Genomic DNA, 17,875 nt, shown 5'->3' with positions numbered 1-17,875 from the left:
CTAATGCTTATGTGGCAAGCACTTTACCAAGCCAAGTGTCTGTCTGTTTGTCTGTCTATCTGTTTGTTTTTGAGGCAACCAGACTGGCCTGAAACTCACGTAGCTCAGCAGGCCTGTACTTCAGGCTGGCTCTCTGCTTCAGACTCTCATCTCCTCTTCTCAACAAAACAATTGGATAAAAATATAGTCTTACCGAAGCTGAAGAGGATGGTGCAGTGGTTAAGAGTACTGGCGGCTCTTCCAGAGGACTTGTGTTCAATTCCCAGCACCCACACGGTGCTTCACAACCATAGGAAACTCCTATGCCGCCTTCTTACTTCTGAGGGCACCAAGTGTGTATGCATGGTGCGCACACACATGCAGACAAAACATCCACACTTAAAATAACTTAAAAAAATAATCAAAAATATAACCTTACCCATGTCTCAAAAGCCCTCTGGTGACACCAGCGCAGCTGACCTTTGGGGCTTTTGGCTATGCTCGTCACTTGTAGCCTCAAACACGAAAGAGGAAAGGCAAAGCCATGGTTTCAGCAGGAAGGAAGGAAAGCCTGTTGTGGCATATGCCTCCTCCTGCCTGGCCACATGAAAAGCTTTATGGACATCATCTCATTTAAGTCTTACAATAAACATAGAGGTGTTTAGCCCTCTTTCCCCCAACAAGGAAGTTGTGGCTGAGAGTGGAGAATTAACGTGTTTGGAAGCTAGAAATGAACACTGTGTGCTACCACCAGGTTCTCATCTCGTCTCTACCTGCCTGTTTGGCCAGCATTCCTACACGGACCTTTAGTTTCCTCTTTACAAAAGAAGACTTTGGACTAGATCGTCTGGGAAGGCCGACGCTTAAGGTCTCTTTCAGTGTGTTTCCCCCTCTGTTTGCACCTCTCTCAGCTGCAGGGAGTTGAGCACCGGCTCACAGCCCCTTCCTCCCAAGTCTCCTCAGAGAAGCACTGCTTCTCTTAATGCCTTCCATCTTGTTCTGTGTGGACTCCCATCCTATTCTCTGGCCTAGCTGGCAGTCCCATGACCATGGTCTGTGACCTCCACATTGCAGCCTATGCTGGGCTCTGGAGACCCTGCCACTGTGGAGTTTTCCTTCAAGGACAAGGATTCCTGGTCCTGTGGATAGCAGTGATTCTGGGGTCTGTTTATGAGCTGTGAGCACAGTCTGGACCAGAGGCACTGAGAATGTGGGTCGTTATCCCACTTTGCTGTTGGGAAAATTGAAGCTGGGGATGAGAAAGGATGTTAGCTGAGGTTTCCAAGGTCCCTTACCCAGCACATGACAGGCTGAAGTTTGGATCTTTCTTTCTTTCTTTCTTTCTTTCTTTCTTTCTTTCTTTCTTTCTTTCTTTCTTTCTTTCTTTCTTTCTTTCTTTCTTTCTTTCTTTCCTTTCTTCCCTCCCTCCTTCCCTCCCTCCTTCCTTCCTTCCTTCCTTCCTTCCTTCCTTCCTTCCTTCCTTCCTTCCTTTTTTTCTTGTTTTTTGAGACAGGGTTTCTCTGTGTAACAGCCCTAGCTGTCCTGGATCTAGCTCTGTAGACCAGGCTGGCCTCAAACTCACAGAGATCCGCCTGCCTCTGCCTCCTGAGTGCTGGGATTAAAGGCGAGCATCACCACCGCCTGGCTGGTTTGGACTTTTCTAGTGACTTTCTACCCATAGATGCTAGTGGAAAGACAAAGACCCACTCACTATGGGAACCCAGAGGAGGGGCAGCATCACAGCAGGTGTCTGGATGATGAAAGGCAGTCTTGCAGGACCAGAAGGAAGTTTGATCCAACCCAAGACACAAAGCCCTGCCTGGAGCCAAAGAGTGTTTGCTGGGTGTCTTAGTTAGGGCTTCTATTGCTGCAATGAAAACAAAGGCAAGTTGAGGAGGAGAGGGTTTTTTGGTTTTTTTTTTTTTTTTTTTTTAGCTTAAACATCCATATTGATGTTCATCATTGAAGGACGTCAGGACAGGAACTCAAACAGTGCAGGAGGCAGGTGCTGATGCAGAGGCCATGGAGGAGTGCTGCCTCCTGGCTTGTTCACATGGTTTTGCTCATCCTGTTTTCTTATAGAACCCAGGACTACCACCCCAGGAATGACCCCATCCGTAATGGGCTGGGCCCTTCCCCATCAATCAAGAAATGAAGAAAATACTTTGCAGCTGGATCTTATGGAAGGCTTTGCTCAGTTGAGGCTCCCTCCTTACAGATGGCTCTAGCTTGTGTCAAATTAACATAAGAATAGCCAGCCTAGCACTCGGGAGGCAGAGGCAGGCGGATCTCTGTGAGTTCGAGACCAGCCTGGTCTACAAGAGCTAGTTCCAGGACAGGCTCCAAAGCCACAGAGAAACCCTGTCTCGAAAAACCAAAAAAAAAAAAAAAAAAAAAAAAAAAAAGAATAGCCAGCCTACTGGGGATCAGAGGGAAAGGGGAGGGTCAGCTGCCTCTGTTGGTGAGTGGTGAGGGTCTAGCCTGGGAAAAAATTCCCTCCCCCACCTCTTTTGGGAACCAGTGTTCATCTTAGTAGCGGGGAGGGAGGGTACTGGGCTTTGTTGTTCATTCCTCCTCATTGAGACATCCTTGCCTTATCTGTGAGACTGAATGACTAATATCAGTCTGCAGTCTAGAACCACCCAGAAGACTCAGTTGTCTCGTGGCCCAAAGAACTTCCAGTGTGGCTTTAAACAAGATAGGCATGTCTGTCCAAGGGAGGACCAGCAAGGCACAGAGAGATTTGTGGTCTCCTCAGACCTTTGAAAAAGAGTAGGGATGCCAAGGACTAACTAACTCCCTCTTGGGTAAAGATCTGCTCCTTCCTGAAGCTCACAGATATCCACCCTCTCGAGTTCCTGAGGAACCAAGCTGAAGATTGCCACCAAGAGGTGAGATTCCAGGAAAGACTAGGAGGGAAGTTTTGGGAGATGAGGGTAGCTTTCAGTAAAGTGGTCTTTCAGAGGCTGGAAGGACAGGAAAAACCCAGAGGTATTTGAGGGTCAGGTAAGACTCTGGGACTGTGTGTAAAGAAAGAGGCTCCTCTTGACACCTGTTCTAAGGAGACTCGTGTGTGAGCGCGTGTGTGCACACGTTCTGCCTGTTTATGACTAAATGAGAGTGGGTGTGAACAGCTTGAAAAGGACACACCACCACAAAAACGCCATCTATCATACAGTTGTAATTACACCACCTATCATACGGTTGTAATTAGGAAACGTGCTATTACCTAGATGTGGGGAAAGTGCCCGAGACTTCAGCTTCCTTGTGAGGGGATGGGGGATGGGGTGATCTGCAAAAATAAAACAATGAGAGGGTGTAGCTGGTCTCTAGGACTGATCCTCAATCTGCCTCAGATCCATCCCTCACCATCCCTCACTTCTGCAGAACCAGGATGTGTTCCTGACAGTATCAAGATTCTGAGAGCACCTCTTACTGTGCACCCTGCGCCCTTTGTAAACAATCAAACCCATCCTTGGAAAATGAAATCCCTGTTAATGAGAGTACCTAGTCTCCTTGTTGTTCACGTGGTTACCATCCCTAAGAAAAGCCAAACCCACAGGGTAGCAGTGGCGCACACCTTTAATCCCTGCACTCGGGAGGCAGAGACAGGGAAATCTCTGTGAGTTCAAGACCAACCTGGTCTACAGAGTTCCAGGAGAGCAGGGCTACACAGAGAAACCCTTGTCTCAAGAAACACACAAACAAAAAAAGCCAAACTTTCTCCTTTCTCTTGGTTCCTTGTTCATATAGGAATTGAAGTGTCTGAAGTTCTTACTATCCCTCAAATACGAGCCGGGGGTGGTGGCGCACACCTTTAATCCCAGCACTCAGGAGGCAGAGGCAGGTGAATCTCTGTGAGTTCGAGGTCAGCCTGGTCTACAAGAGCTAGTTCCAGGACAGGCACTAAAGCTACACAGAGAAATCCTGTCTTAAAAAACAAAACCAACCAAACAAAATCCCTTACGTGCAACCCTTTTGCTGTAGTCTCTCATTTTGACTAACTTCAGAGTGGCTTCCATTCTCATCTTATTTCTGGTTTCTGTGACTGGGAAATTAGAAGTGATTCACCACCCAGGCTTCCAACTGTGACTCTATTTGCTGAAGGTCTCAGGAGAGTAACCTACAGTATCCGGAAATGCCTTCTGATCTCTAGCCCTTGGAGAATGGTAGCAAATAGAACAGCCACAGAGGTAGCTCACACCTATGCCCTGATGACTTCCGGCTAAAGCTGCTCATCTGTGGGTTCCCAGCCCAACCTGCAGGGGTAGCTAAGGCTACAAACCCAACCAGAAGGTCCTACCTACACCACTGTCTCTTCCTCTTGGAAGTCTATTTAAGGAAATGGCTTCCTTCCTTTCCAGCATGACAGGGGGCAGGTTGAGGAGGACAGAGGCAGGCAAGTGTGAGCTGTCTTTATCGCCTGGCTTCCCTTCCTTGCCTCTGAGTATATTCCTGTGTCCCAAACAGTCCCAGATGGAGGACCATTGTTTTTTCCAATCTGTCACAGATCAGTATTCAGTCCTGCTGTGTTGTTGTGATGGGACTGAGTGAGACCCTAGGGTCTGACCTAAGACTGCCTCCAGCAACATCCAAAGAGCTCTACCCTCAGGTCAACAGGAAGCTCCTGGTGTGCTATGAGTCTTTCTAAGATCTCACTCTTGTAGTCTGTAGCTGACCACAGACCTTAAAGCAAGTCTGCAGATCAGCCTTGACCAGTTGGTGCACTGCCTAGAAACAGTTTGTGTTTGGTAGAAGGATATCTCTTGCCTTTGACTCCCTTGAGCTGGGTACACCGGAACCTGGGCACATCTTCCTATGGCCTTGATCCAGAGATGGCGGACGTGGGTGGATGATGTTGGGTCTCCGGTAGGAGACAAGCATCAGTATATTCATGAAATGCATGGCACCTTGCCTCCAGCACACAGGGAGATCAGGTACTGAGCAGTGTGTCCAGGCCACTGCAGCAACCTAGGCCTTTATCCTTTACCAAAACCCACCTCCTCCCTTAGAAACAGATGAGGATGGGGCAGCAGGGACAGGTAAGTTTCAGGCAGCACCTGCGAATGGTCCCACTTTTTAAGCTGTTTGCTGTGGCCTGGGGCACTGCCAAGGACAAGAACAGAAAGGGATGAGGAGGGCCAGCTTCTCATTCTTTTTTTGGGGGAGTGAGTTGCTGGTTTGGGGACACAGGGACTGATTCAGAGCTGAATGTACTTAAATGAGGGGGAAACTATATGAAATCATCCCAGCTTTCTCTTAGGGGAGTCTGAGTGTCCAGGGCAGAGCAGAACAGGGTTAAAGTATGTCCAAGGTCCTTCCTCTAAGGTGAGCAGATTAGATATTTAGGGTCTTCAGCCACCAGCAGTTCAAAGTGTCCTCCTGAGTTCTCACAGGTCAGGGGTCATGGGTTAAGGGCAGGGAGGGGAAACCATTGTGCCAAGACAGGGGCCTGGGAAACAGAGCTATGGGCATCTCCCAAAAAGCACCAGTGAAATACTGTTGTTGACTCAAACAATAATAGGTGCTCATTTGCATAGTATTTTACATTTAGGTTCCAGCAAGGGCTTTCATCTCCTACTACTGCAACAATGGAGCCCCTACACCCCCTCACTCCTGACTCCATTTCTGGGGGTGTCATTGTATCCCCTAGAGTCTAGAACCTCTCCCCACCCCATACATACATACACACACACACACGCATACACACACACACACACACACACACACACACACACACAATCCTTGGTTTATCCTAGAAAAAATAGTTGTTGGCCTTGCTTGCCTGTGCCTGGTCCAAGTTTGCTTTAGAGCAGGTGGCCTGGCAGGTCTGACCCAGCAGGTGACCTCAGATCTGGATGCCCCACCTGCGGGCTGTCAGTTCCAACAAGGCCCTCAGCCATGGGGCTTGTCCGCTCCCCACCCTTGTTCAAGCTGGAAAGAGAATAGAAAAAGTCAAACCTGAGAGCCCAGAAGAGGTGCAGAGGAGAGGAAACCGGGAGGTTGCTATGACAATGGGGTCCCGCTCATCATTTGCATAGGGTGATGATTTCCATACTGCAGGATGAATTTCCATATCCCTGCCTCAAAGCCCGTTGGGGTGGGGAGGGGGAGAAGGGAGAGGTCATTTGAAATTCAAATGAGGCTGATTAAGGTTTTCTTGAGGAGGGAAGCTTGGACAAAAGGGGTTAAGCTGGCTGGCAAATGTTGGCTCAAGGGCTCCAAGTTATCAAAGGAAGGCGTGCCCAATGCTTACTAACTCCCTGGCAGCCCATCTCCCCAGACCCTGGGAACCTGCCTGTGGATGTTAGGACTACCTAGCCAGAAGACATACTAGGTCTCTATCCCCTCTTGCACCCTCTTGGTGGCCTGAGGTCATGGGTCAGGACCACCAAATTGTAGTTCTAGGTTCTGAACTTCGTTCCTCTGAGGGCTTCAGGACTGGTCATGTCTGAGTTTTTATTGTCTGAGAAACAGTCTCTGTAGTTTGTTTGCCCAAGAAGATGAGAGGACAGCTGAATTCTGGTCTCCTCTTTCTCACTATACCACCTAAACTGGCGATGTCCCTCTTTGAGGTCGTGTTTGTGCCTCAGGTGAAGAGTGGCGAACTTGAAGTTCTCTCTAGCCACGGTCAGCGCTAACCCACGAGGATGGTGTGCACACCCAGTATTTTCCAGGCTCTTTGAATGATGCGAATGGCTCAGGAAGGGCTCTGTTGCTCCTCTAGCCTACTCTGACCTCGGGGTCATTAGTTAAAGGCTTACTACTCATTGCTCATTATTTAAAGGCTTTCTGCTCATTTTTCTCATCTATAAAATGGGATTAATAATAGTATCTACCTCATAGGCTTCTGTGAGGATCAAAGTTTGTTTGTAAAGCACTTAGAACAATGCTTGCCAGTTAATGTCATTTGTTAGTATTCATCCCTGGAGGACAAAGTGTCCATGTAGTGGGTGCAGTGACCTAATAGCCAATTAGAAGCATGGACTCTGTCTCCTAATCAAGCTGGTCTGTGGTCCAGGACTTCAGAGCTAGAACCATGCTCCAGTGACTGCGAAGTGATCATATGTAGTGTGTGTGTGTGTGTGTGTGTGTGTGTGTGTGCGTGCATATACCCTTGTGAGGACTGTGTTAGTCCTAGCTCAAGTGTGTCTCCATCTCTCAGGAAATAGGGGCAAGAAGAAGGGAGGGATCTGAGGCAAGAGCCCTCTTCCACCTACTGCTAAGAGATGGGAGAGTCAACAAGACCAAATGTTATTTAAAATTTTAGAAAACCTAAAGCTTCTTTCTTGCTTACTTGACTTACTTCAGCCATTCCGAATGAAGTTTCAGTTGGCAGTAATACGGTGGCATTTGGATAGCCAGTCATTCATTAGCCTTTCTCTAGGGCATAGTGTCCTTACCTGTAACTGATAAGTAAGTCTGGGTTTTAGACCCTGTCTCAGAACTTGCTAAGTATCCAAGGTTGGCCTTGAACTCGTGACCTTCTTACTTCTAAACCAAAGTACTGGGATTACAGGCAGGTGTTGCCCTGTAGGTTTCAGGTTTGACCTCATGAACACACAGAGGACAGACATCTTATCTTGCCTCTATGGTCTCCTCTGATTAAAATAAAACCCATGGTCAGTGTGCTACATTGATATGTGTATATTGAGTATGACTAGAATAGAGGTCTATTCCACAGAGCATATTTAACTGCCTTTGAATGCAGATTCAACTGTTTTTCCAGGGTCAGGAGACTCTGATGTGTGCTTTTGATGAGAAATCTTAGGTTGCTGTGTACTACTTCCTTGCATCAGGGAACTGAGACCCTAGACCCTTTCTGATCTCAGGATGCTCCTTAGTCTTGGTTCTAGACCATCTAGCCAATTGGATTCCTTCTATTAATGATTTCAGCAACAGTGTTTCATCAAGAAGAGATGCAGGGGCAATGCATGGATGCCCCAGAAATCCCTATCCATAGCCCAGATGGAGAAGGAATGGGGATTCTATTTCCTAAGATATGGGAAGACTGTGGTGAGATGGATTTTAGGGACGAGGATAAGGATGCTCAGGTTCATTAGGGATGTCTGCCCTGGGCACAGTGTCCATGATTACGGGCATGTGTAGAACTTTTCATTACTATCCATACCCTGACTGGACCAGGGATACTTAACTAGTGGAAAATTGTCCCTCATCCCTCCTAATTCTTACGACAGCCCTCTTCCCACAGTTCTTGGGTCCTTCTGGGTCTTGCTCTTCAAGCAGCTTCAAGGGTTGTCCCTAGGTTCTAGGTATTTCCTCTTCTTTAGGAACTTTTGTTTTTGTTATTTTAAATTATGCATTTGTGTCTCCATATGTGAATGTGCATGTGAATGCGGGTGCCCTCAGAGGCTGAAGGTGTCAGTCAGATCCACCCTGGACCTGGTGTCACAGTTCACAGTTGGTTGTGAGCTACCTACCTGTTGTAGTGCTGAGAATTGAACTTAGGTTCTCCAGAGGATTGAGAAGAGCTCTTAAGTACTGAGCCAGCTCTCCAGCCCCTAGAAACTTTGAATTTTCATATCGAAGGGAGATTGAAGGCTAGGGAGATGAACATTTGCAGAAAATTCAGGAAATGTAAAATAGTTTTGAAAATGAACCTACAGCCCATTCACAATGTGTTCTGAAGACAAAACCTTGAATGGGTGGGTCATACTTTCTAGTTCACTAATAGAATTATTTATTTTATTGGTGTGTGTGTGTGTGTGTGTGTCAGAATAACTTTCCAAGGGCCTACCTTCATAGTTGCTGGCTTAAGAAGTACTAGCAAGTGCTCGCTTCGGCAGCACATATACTAAAATTGGAACATACAGAGAAGATTAGCATGGCCCCTGTGCAAGGGATGACACACAAATTCGTGAAGCGTTCCATATTTTTCTTAAACAATGCCTTCATGTCAAAGTGCCAGGATTCATACCAACCTTTCAAAATCTCCCAAACTTTTTAGTTGAATAAATCATCTTTGAGCCTTAAAAAAAAAAAAAAAAAGAAGTACCAGCAGGTTGTCAAATTGTCCTTAAGTGTCAGTAGATATTCTGCTGAGTTCTACTGGGGAGAAGAGCTGCTGAGAACCATCCAGAAATGGGAGAGGCTCAATCTCTGTGCTGAGTGCTCCTTGCATTGTTTACCAGGCAGAAGTGAAAAATCCTGCTGGAACAGTTCTTGGTATGGGCTTCCACCTCCCTCACCCAGAGAATTGTTCCCCAGGCAAAATCACATCCCATTGCTGCCAAAGCCATGCAAAGCAGGAGGCCCATCAGTCTGGGTGTCAGCTCTCTTGGTTCAGAGGTGGGAGGGCAGGCCTTCTCCTGGACCCGTCTCCTGGTGCTGGGGAGGCCTGGCAGGCAGCACAGCTCACTTACTGTCTCTTGTTCATCAGATGCAAAGGGGAGGAGGGCTAGAAGCAGGAGCTGCTCCCCAACTCACACCTCCTGCATTCCGACCCTTTGCTTTCTTTTCATCTGTTGGGTATTTTGACCACCCTGGCCTAAGGGGAGTCTACCTAGAATCCTGGGACTCTAGAGTCTAGAGTTCAATGTGCCTTTTACCCTGTTTTGATCTCCTATAGTCTGTTCGCTAGGATGTTTATTCAGCCCAGTGCCTTCAACTGTGGCCTCTGCTGTCTTACTCTGTTGAGAGCTTCTTGGTAGAGATGGGGTCTTGGATAGCAGGTAGGACCAAGGCAGTGCTCAAGTTGGGAAGCTAAGCTGAGCCTTGGATGAACGCTCAGACGTTCTCTGAGTTTGTGCTGTTGACAGTGGAATTGTGCTAGCTGGGGAAGTCACACCACATTAGGCTCCGTGACCTAGAGCTTTGGACTTCCCGTGGGGATCATTCCCAACCCATACCAACACTCTAAAGCCTCTGCCACTGTGGGTGCAATGACCCATCAGCCAAGCCAGTGGACTTGTGTTGGCAGTGCAGACTGTCTCCCGAGCAGGCTGGGCTGGGCTGTAAATTCACTCCTGTCATGTCTACACGTAACTTGAACTTCAGAGTTGGGAGATTGTTTCGGGGATGCTTGAGACTCAGCTTCTCATTTGTAAAATAAAATAATAATTAACCTCCTCTTCCCTAAAGCCAAAAATCTACCTGGGCAATTCCCCTGGGTTCCTGGCAGGCCCAAGAGCCATTGTTCCAAGGAGTTTGCCTTACCTCTTGCTTTCTCTCTCTGAAGATCTCCTGATCCAGAGATTCAGAAAGACTAAAAGCTAGAAGAAGCTGACAGAGACCCCAGATGGTGGCCCTTCCAGTTTAACAGAGATGTCACCCATTCATCCTTAGGGTCACAGATAGGAGATTCTGGATAAGCTTTGGGAGCCCTCTCTGCCCTGTCTGTCCCTCCCTCTCCTTCTTCCTCCCATTACTGATCTGTTTGTGTGTTCAGCAACTGCAAGGAGGCAGGCGAGCTTTGCTGCATCTGAAGATGCCCAGGCAGAAGGAAAAAATGGCCCTGATACCTTTTCATCAACTGCATCAATCCTGAGGTTTTAGAAATGGAGAGAATTGTAGAGCTCATTTGATAAGTTAGTGACCTCTGCTTGAGTGTTTCCAGGGCCATAGCAACTGCAGGCTCCCCTGTGGATAATTCTAATAGAATTTCCCTATACCCTGAGGTGAAGCCTGCTTTCCTATAGGCCCTTGTTCTCTTTGAATGGATCTGGCTAAGCTTGCTTCTCTTCCACACCAGACTTTGAGAAGGACAGAAAAGAACAGCTGGTTTCGTCACTTGCGCATACGATGCAGCAGCAGCAGCTTTCAGATGTCCCCTCATTGAATCTTTTTTCAACTTTTACTTAAAAAAAATTTAGTCAGACCTAGAGAGGTGGTTCAGTGGTTAAGAGCACTGGCTGCTCTTCCAGAGGACCCGAGTTCAATTCCCAGCACCTATATGGCAGCTTACAACTGTTGGTAACTCAAATTCCAGTGGATTCAACTCCCTCACACGGACATACGAGCCAAATACCAATACACCTAAAATAATAGTAATTTAAAAAATTTAGTCATATGGACAAGAGAAAATTAGTTTAAGAATTAATTCATCTCTCTGTCTCTGCCTCTTTCTGTCTCTCTGTGTATGTTTGTGTGTGTGTTTGAAATAGTCTGTGCAGCTCAAGCTGCTCAGACTTGCCATGTAGCTGAGCTTGACCTTAAATTCCTGGTCCTCTTCTATCCACCTCCCAAGTGCTGGAACTATATAGGTCTGTACCACCATACCTGGCTCATCTCTATTTTATTGTTATTTTAAATTTTTAATTTATTTTTATTTCTTAGAAACTCACTGTTTTTTAAAATTTTTAAAATTATTTATTTGGGAGAGGGATGCTTGCTCTGCCACTTGTGTGGAGGCCAAAGGTCAACTTGCAGGAGTCGGTTCTCTCCTTCCACCATGTAAATCCTGGGATTCAATGTAAGTCTTAGGCTTCTTGACAAGGGTTTTTACCTCCTGAGCCAACACACTGGCCCCTTACCTGTGATTTTTTTTAGATTTATCTATTTTATGTCTATGAGTACTTTATGTTCATATGTGTATATATACCACGTGCAAGCCTAGTAACCTCAGAAGTCAGAAAAGGGCATCAGATACCTAGAACTGAAGTCACGGATGATTGTGAGCCACCATGTAGGGGCTGGAAACAGAACCTAGGTCATCTGCAAGAGTAACAAGTGCTCTTAACCACTGCCATCTCTCCAGCCCCCTATATTTTGTGTTTTTGAAAGATATAATGGTATTTTATTCATGTGTGCTTAGTTAGTCAAACTGATATTGATTTATCATGGTGCAATCAAGTATGAAATACCTTTTTAAGTTTTTTTAAAAATGTATTGATTGTGGGGTATGCATGTGCGTGCCATGGTCCATGTGGAGGTCAGCGGCCTCTACGTGGCTTTCAGACATCACTTCTTGCTTGCTGAGACCAGGCCTCTCTTGCTTCTGCTATGTAGTATATACCAGGCTAGCTAGCATAATAGCTTCCCAGCGATCCTCCTACCCCTCTTGCTTACATAAGAGTGCTTAGAGCACAGATGCACACCATTGCATCCAGCTTCTTATATGGTTCTGGGGATTGAACTCAGGTTGTCAGGTGTGTGTGGCTTGTGATTTTTACCTACAGAGTCATCTCCTGAATCCCCCTCCCCACTTGAAGGACAGGGTCTCACTGTGTATCCCTGGCTGTCAAGGAATTCACTATGTAGACCAGGCTGACATTGGACTCATGGAGAGGCCTGCCTGCCTCTGCCTCTTGAGTTCTGGGATTAAAGACACAAACCACCATGCCTGCCAGAGTTCCTAAGCCCATTTTTACAAATATTACCAAGCAAAGTAGCGGTATAGAGAAACACAAGGCCCAAAGGAGTAATCAGTGAGGTTTATTTCAGCTTGACCCTTAGCATGAACAACGGGCTTTTTAACAGGTAAATCCTTCCAATCATCAAAAATGAGAATAATAGTTCCTCACACAGCCTTCAGCCAGGCTTGGTGACACACACCTGTAACACCAGGACTTGGGGACCGAAGCAGGAGAATTGCCGCAAAGTTAAGGCCAACCTGATCTACATATGTTATACTTCCTATACTTGAGGTTCAATTCTGTGTCTTAGAGAAACTTGTATTAAACCTACTGATCTGTTCCTGGAGGTGTCCTGTCTGTAGCAGATGAAGTTCCCAAAAGCTCCTTGGTTAGATTCTGACTATATCCTTTTCTCCAGATGGACACGGCAAAGAAGTTTCAGGCAAGAGATCTAGGGAGCAAAACTGGGGCTGTGACTTGGTGGGAGAGCTCTTTCCTAGCATTTTGTCACAGTTGCTTCAGCCACTCATTTCTGCCTTATTTTATTTAGCTTCATTTACTTTTGTATTTTTTTTTATTGTGTATCCTTTCAAAAGCACAAAGGGTAGAGGCTAATACAATAAGTCCCCCTCACCCCCATATCACTCTCAGCTGCTGTCAAATTTCGGCCATTCCTGTTGCTGGAATATTTTCTTATAAATTATAGACGTTGTAATTCTCGACTCTTAAGTGTGGGAGTATGCATCTCTAAAACATAAAAGACAGTTTCCTTTTCAAGTCCAATTAGCATTATTACACGTAACAAAACTAATCCCTCATTTTAATTCCTGTGGTGGTTTTGGTGGTCAAGTGTCTTAAAATATGCCACTTGAGTTTTTAATTGCCTGGTGTATCAGCTGTGATTATTTCTATTCTTGGTTCCAGTTTGACGCTGGCTATTAGCTTTGTTGACAAAAGACTTCATCAGGATCCTCATTGTAACAGTGATTGTAAAAGTGGGGTGTATCTGTGCAATTTGACTGCTTTGGCTGACTATCCACTCTAGATAGAAACGCAAATTGCCAGCTTGTTTGTTAAAACAATTTCCTAATTAGAATAAACCAGTGGTTTACTAATTTTAAAACTGATTGACTAATTGATTACTGATGGGACCGGGGAAGGAAGACTCACACATCCCAGAGCACGTTGTGGGAGGTGGGAAGACTGACTTTCTGGAGTTGGTTCTCACCTTCCACTTGCAGAGTCAGATTGTTTCTGTCTCTTCACTCCAGGCTAGCGCTTCACACACCCTCCCCCCCCATCTCTATCCCAGTATCAAGTGCTGGGACTGCAGAGCAGATACTTGCCACCATCACAGCACAGCTGATTTTTAGGTTCGAGGGATTGAACTCAAGTTCACAGGCTTACACAGGAAGTGCTTTTACTTGGTGAGCTATTTCCCTAGCCCGAGAGAGAGAGAGAGAGAGAGAGAGAGAGAGAGAGAGAGAGAGAGAGAGAGAGAGAGAGAGAGAGAGAGAGAGAGAGAAAATGTGTTACATGCCTGTCGTGGTGGCACACACCTTTAGCCCAAGCACTCAGGGCAGAAGCAGGCGGATCTATGTGAGTTGGAGGCAAGCCTGGTCTAAAACAAAGTTCCAGGACAGTCAGGGCTACACAAAGAAACCCTGTCTCAAAAACAAAAACAAACAAAACCCCAAAACCCCAAAACCCAGAATGCGTAACATAAATACTTCCACCTAAGCCATTTCTAATGATATGGTTCAGTCTCCCCATCTTTGAGTTGTATCATTAACTTACCTGCACTGTCTCCCACTTTGTCTTGTTTGTTTTGGTTTTCTATTAGCGCCCACCAACATGTTTCCTAATGCCAACCCTGTCACCCACTTTTTTTGTATTGTCTTCTGTTTGAACCACTTACAAATCCAATCAGCGTGTGTCCTGCTTACTTGCCTGAGCTGTTTATTAAAGTCTAATGATCACTTCTGTGTATCAAACACTGGCTTGGGTAGATCTGTTGGGTCGAGAGTTTAATTTTATTGTATAGAATTACTAACGCCTGTCCTCACCGGAGTTCTCTGAGGCCAAGCGACTCTACCGTGGGAGTGGGTTTTCTCTTTGGTTATCCTACTTCGGTGTAGATTCTAAAAGGAATGTCCCTGGCTGTATGTGCTTTGCTATCTATGCTTTTCTGCAAGTGACAGAAGAGGTTCCCAGAGGGAACTGGGGCTTAGCAAGGGAAGTGCATTTTGTGTGTTGCATGCACTCAAGTGGCTACAGAGGTGCTGATGCCTGGAGATTCTATGTCCAGATAGGTTAGCTTTGACAACAGTCTCGGTAACTCAGATTAGTTAAGACAATCATTGAACTGTGTTAAGCACTCAAGGCCCAGAGATGAAGATTATAATAAACCTGGATTCCAGGTACTCATGCATTCACGAGGGAAACTAAAGCACAAGCCACTGACTCTAAAAAATTTGGCACAGTCAGGTATGGTGGTATACACCTGTAATCCTAACACTCAGGAGACAGCGGCAGGAGGATCATGAGTGTACCAGCCTGGACTATATAGTAAGTTTCTGCCTCAAAAAAAAAAAAAAAAAGTAAACAGGGCCGAGGTTGTAGCTCATTTAGCGGAGTGTTTGTCTAGCATGCGGGAAGCCTTGGGTTCCATTCCCAGCCCTGTATAAGTCAGGCATGATAGTGCAAGCTTATAATCCTCTCGGGAGGTGCATGCAGGAAGGTCGGAAGTTCAAGATCATCTTTGGTTATATACCAAATTCAAGGCCAGCCTAGGATACATGAAATCCTGCCCCCAACAACACCACCAAAAAAAAAAAAATAGCATGTACCCTAAGAAATATAAATGAAAGGAGATGCGGGAGGAGAAATCACTTGCTTTGGGACTGCCTTGCTGAGGATGTGACACTTGACTGGGTCCTGAAGGACACTCATCAGATGCTTTCTAGCTAGAGAAGGGTGTTCCAGTCAGCACGGGCAAAGTCTCTAACACAGGTACTGCCCATGGGAAAATGGCCCAGGACATATCAGGACTTCCCAAAGGAAACTGTATAGTCTCCAGTTTTGTCTCATGCAGGCCTCTGTATCTCTGGGAAGGAGGAGATGCTATAAGTCCTTGTTTAACACTGAGAAGCCTGAGACTTCAGCTGGTCCTTGTTTTGACCAAGGAATTCACACAGCTTGGGGCCTGGACTGTAGCCCTTTGATGACAAGTCTGGGATTCCTTCCAAGAATGCTCTGCTGTGCCCCACACCTTGAAGGGATGGCCAGCATCCTAGGAAGTGTCTGGTGACCCCGGGCCAATGCTTAGCACATCACTACCACCACCTCCCTTCTCTGTGAAAGGGAGCCAGGAATAACTCACCAGACATCTCGATCTGGAGCACTCCGGCAGCAGCCGAGTCCCAGTAAGCCAGGTCACAGCCTGAAGTTCACAGGTGCCACTTCCCAGCTTCCTGGAGGCTGGGAGGGAGAGCTGCCAGGCCAAACAGATCCAGGGCAGTCTGGGAGGGAAGCTGGGACTTGCGCAGAAAAAAGGACGAAGCAGCTTCCTCATCCAGATCTGGAGAGGTGGACCACGATGACCGTCAGGCATGTACCTCGTGCCTCTGTTGGGTCACAGCGTCTTGTTTCGGCCTAGACATCCACATGTTCCCAGTACCTTCTGAGGGGAGCTGGGGAAGTCACTTGGGCCACACCCAGCTATGTCTCAGGCATTTCTCAAGCCTCTGATTTGTGTTAGGGTCTCAAGAAATTGATAAGAAACCACACAGATGAATGGGAACTTAGACAGTGTGTGTCTCACGACCAGAGGGTTCTGCCTTGCCGAGGAGAGAGGGACTGAGTTACCCTGTGAGGTGGGGTGGTAACATGTGGGCCCTTTGAAGGTTCTGAACAGAACTCAGTGCGCCTGGGAGAGAGAGAAAGCCACAGAATACAGAAAACAAAAGGCTGCAGAAAAGAGGGCAGGTGAGGGTGAGATGCCATGCTACGCGGTGACCCGTGCATTTATTAATTTTCATTTAACCAGTATACTGAGATTCTATTATATTTTAAGTTCAGTGCCAGCTTAGAAATGAGCACTGCTTTTTAAAAAGGCTTTAACATTCATTTATTCACTCATGGGGGATACGCATGTGCCACGGGCATTTTGTGTATGTATGGGTGGGTGGGTGCGTGCATGTTGCTGGCATTGACCAGGAATGGGTGTCTGATTCCCTGCATCTGGAATGATAAGCAGGGTATGAGCTGCCCAATGTGGCCGCTGGGGCCGGAGCACGGGTCCTCTGGGAGAGTAATTTAACAGCTGCAGCATCTCTCCGTCCCTCGGAGGACAGCTAGCAGCAATTGGTTTTCTCCTTCCGTCGTGCTGGTCCCAGGGATGAACTTGGATTATTATCAGGCTTGGCGGTGGGTACTTTAACTCACTGAGCCATCTGGTTGGCTGAATGTACAATGTAATGTTTAATAAATGCTAATTTTCCCCACACGTATGGAGTCAATAGTCCATGGGGCCCAAAGGAAGTTTGTATTGCAGCTTCTCTCATTGAGAGATAGCTGAAGGGCTGGATAGATGGCTCAGTGGTTAAGAGTGTTGCCTGCTCTTCCAAAGGTCCTGAGTTCAATTCCCAGCAACCACATGGTGGCTCACAACCATCTATAATGAGGTCTGGTGCTCTCTTCTGGCCTGCAGGAATACATGTAGACAAAATATTGTATACATAATAAATAAATAATAAAATATTTAAAAAAGAGAGATAGCTGAATATAATAATATAACTACCGTCAGGTGGTGCAACCTTTAATTCCAGCACTCAGGAGGCAGAGGCAGGCAGATCTCTTGAGTTTGAGGCTAGCCTGGATTACAAAGCAGGTTCCAACACAGCCAGAAGTACACAGAGAAACCTTGACTCTAAAAACAAAACAAAAAAAGATATAATTACAAAGAGTAGAAGCAGTTTATCTAGTAATAAGTATATATTTAAGCAAATTACTGTATGTCTATATAATGGAATATTATGTATCAATTAAAGTGAAGTTTGAAAGCATAGAAGTAGTCGTAGTTCTAATAGCATACAAAAGCAGATTTACTATGCTCCCTGGAAAAAGGGTAAAAGTCTTAATTAATTAATTAATTAATTAAAAAAGAGGGAGGGATGAGGCTGGAGAGATGGCTCAGCAGTTCTTCCAAAAGACCCAGTTCAATTCCCGGCACCCATATAGCAGCTCACAACTGTCTATAACTTTAGTTCTAGGGGATCTGACACCCTCACAGAGGCATACATGCAGGCCAAATACTAATTCACATAAAGATAAATAAATCTAAAGAAGATTTTGAAAAAAAGAGGGAGGGATACTACAAAATACCCCAAATATTAATTGTGGTTATGTCTCTATAGAGCAATCTTCCTGTCATTTTAGGCTCTTGCACCAAGCAGCTTTTCTGTTAACCATGTCTTTATTTATTTATTATTTTATTTATTTATTTTGTCAAGAAAAAAAGGTTGGGTGTGGTGGCACACACCTTTAGGAGGTGGAGGAGGAGGATCAGGAGTTCAAAGCCA

At 46.0% G+C, this 17,875-nt stretch overlaps 1 protein-coding gene and 1 non-coding gene across 2 annotated transcripts in view; both read left to right on the top strand.

Moving 5' to 3' along the window:
• Positions 1-17,875, top strand: part of Pou2f3 (POU class 2 homeobox 3) — an 81,700-nt gene that overhangs the window by 10,896 nt on the left and 52,929 nt on the right. The gene's annotated exons all lie outside the window — the stretch shown is intronic.
• Positions 8,771-8,877, top strand: LOC119810864. Its single transcript, XR_005284810.1, has one exon. It is a non-coding gene; the product is annotated as a U6 spliceosomal RNA (small nuclear RNA).

Source organism: Arvicola amphibius, chromosome 3, assembly GCF_903992535.2.
Source record: "Arvicola amphibius chromosome 3, mArvAmp1.2, whole genome shotgun sequence".
Classification (NCBI taxonomy): domain Eukaryota; kingdom Metazoa; phylum Chordata; class Mammalia; order Rodentia; family Cricetidae; genus Arvicola; species Arvicola amphibius.
The sequence above is the reverse complement of the archived record's forward strand: the minus strand, read 5'-3'. Positions and strand labels throughout refer to the sequence as shown.